The sequence below is a fragment of the Arachis ipaensis genome, chromosome B03 (assembly GCF_000816755.2).
Source record: "Arachis ipaensis cultivar K30076 chromosome B03, Araip1.1, whole genome shotgun sequence".
NCBI classification, from domain to species: Eukaryota; Viridiplantae; Streptophyta; class Magnoliopsida; order Fabales; family Fabaceae; genus Arachis; species Arachis ipaensis.
In genome coordinates, this window is record NC_029787.2 from 45,000,380 (window position 1) to 45,003,051 (window position 2,672).

The following is a 2,672-nucleotide window of genomic DNA, read 5'->3' on the forward strand; positions in this document are numbered from 1 at the left end:
TGTCTTGTCTCACCGAAGGTCGAGGAGGAGAAAGCGACAGCCACCACTGTTGACGCCTCTACTACCGTCGCCATCGAAGGAGGCTGCTGTTGGTGCCAACTAGACCTGGGTTACCATTTGGTTTGGAGGGAGGGGCTCGTCGGAGCTACTGGTGGAGCTGCTCCTGCTTTGCCCTGTCACTGTTACGCTTTGGTCTCCTTTGTTCCTAGAGCTAGAGCTCGCCGCTGAACTGCACATGGTTGAGCCATAAATGTCCAACACTACTGTGTCGCTAGCGTCGCCTTCTATCCTGATCATTGTTTCTTTTGTTTAGTGTTGTCGCCTTAAAACCCCCACAACAACTACGAAATTTCAACCTTTAATTTGGCACTTCGGGTTCGATCTCTTAGGTCCCTTGGGACCAAATTGTGAGTGAACTCTGTATCTATAGTTAGATTTTAATATCGTATAATTCTTATGATTATAAAAAGTTAATTCGAAAACTAATTACTTGAATAATTAATGATTAGATCAATATTTATAATAGTTATTTTAATAGAATAAACTTTCCACATGAGACATAATATTTTGCTTTGAAATTAATGGAATTTGACAATGAAATATTTATTTACAAGTAGATACTTTATGTTGTAATTGCATTTTGGATGAAGTTCTAGTTTAAATTTGGACAAGATTGTTACATATATAGAAGTATGATGAGCGGATATTTTATACGCTTTTTGGGGTTAATTTCATATAGTTTTTAGGATGTTCTAGTTAGTTTTTAGTTTATTTCCATTAGTTTTTAGGAAAAATTCATATTTCTGGACTTTACTATGAGTTATGTGTTTTTCTGTAATTTCAGGTATTTTTCTGGCTGAAATTGAGGGAGCTGAGCAAAAATCTTATTCAGGTTAAAAAAGGACTGCTGATGCTGTTGGATTCTGACCTCCCTGCACTCAAAGTAGATTTTCTGGAGCTATAGAACTTGAAATGGTGCGCTTCCAATTGCGTTGGAAAGTAAACATCCAGAGCTTTCCAGCAATATATAATAGTCCATACTTTGCTCAAGGATAGATGACGTAAACTGGCGTTCAACGCCAGTTCTCTACCCAATTCTGGCGTCCAGCGCCAGAAAAGGATTAAAAGTTGGAGTTCAACGCCAAAAATGGATCCAAACCTGGCGTTGAACGCCCAAAACAGCCTTATGCACATGAATTGTTTAAGTCTCAGCCCCAGCACACACCAAGTGGGCCCCAGAAGTGGATCTCTGCACCATCTGTCATAGTCTACTCACTTTTTGTAAACCTAGGCTACTAGTTTAGTATTTAAACAACTTTTAGAAACTTATTTTGCATCTCATGACATTTTAGACCTGAACTTTGTACTCTTTGACGGCATGAGTCTTTAAACTCCATTGTTGGGGGTGAGGAGCTCTGCTGTGTCTCAATGAATTAATGCAAGTATTTCTATTTTCGATTCAAACATGCGTGTTCCTATCTAAGATATCCATTCACGCCTAACTATGGAGAAGGTGATGATCAGTGACACTCATCACCTTTCTCAATCCATGAACGTGTGTCTGACAATCACCTCCGTTCTACATCAGATTGAATGAATATCTCTTAGATTCCTTAATCAGAATCTCCGTGGTATAAGCTAGATTGATGGCGGCATTCATGAGAATCCGGAAAGTCTAAACCTTGTCTGTGGTATTCCGAGTAGGATTCTGGGATTAGATGACTGTGACGCACTTCAAACTCGCGAGTGCTGGGCGTAGTGACAGACGCAAAATGATAGTAAATCCTATTCCGGTACCACTGAGAACCTGCAGATGATTAGCCGTGCGGTGACAGCGCACTTGGACCCTTTTCACTGGAAGGATGGATGGTAGCCATTGACAACGGTGATCCACCAACACACAGCTTGCCATAGAAGGACGTGCGTGCGTGAATCAGAGGACAGAGGAAAGCAGAGATTCAGAAGACAAAGCATCTCCAAAACTCCAACATATTCTCCATTACTGCATAACAAGTAACCTTTAACCCATGCTCTCTTGTTTATTCGCAATTCAACTGATAAATATAATTGACTTCCTGACTAAGAATTGCAAGATAACCATAGATTGCTTCAAACCAACAATCTCCGTGGGATTCGACCCTTACTCACGTAAGGTATTACTTGGACGACCCAGTGCACTTGCTGGTTAGTGGTACGAGTTGTGAGAAGTGTAATTCATAATTCGTGCACCAAGTTTTTGGCACCGTTGCCGGGGATTGTTTGTGTTTGAACAACTGACGGTTTATTTTGTTGCTTAGATTAGAAAAATTTTTCTTTTTGGTTTAGAGTCTCTTATTATTGTTCTTGGTTAAAAATATCCTTCTTCAAAACATGTGTTACATTTATTGCCCAATTGGCTAGAGTGTTGGTTTATGTTCTTGATGATTGGGTACCAGTTTTATTAAAAATCTTTTTCAAAAAAAAAAAATTTTCTATTAAATTCTGTGTCAAACTTTAAGTTTGGTGTTCTTTCTTCATGTTCTTGTGTTCTTGTGAGTCTTCAAAGTGTTCTTGAGTTTTCCTTGTGTCTTGATCTTAAAATTTTAATTTTAGTGTTCCTTGGTGTTTTCCCTCCAAAATTTTCGAAAACAAGGAGCATTAGATCTAAAAATTTTAAGTCTTGTGCTATTTTA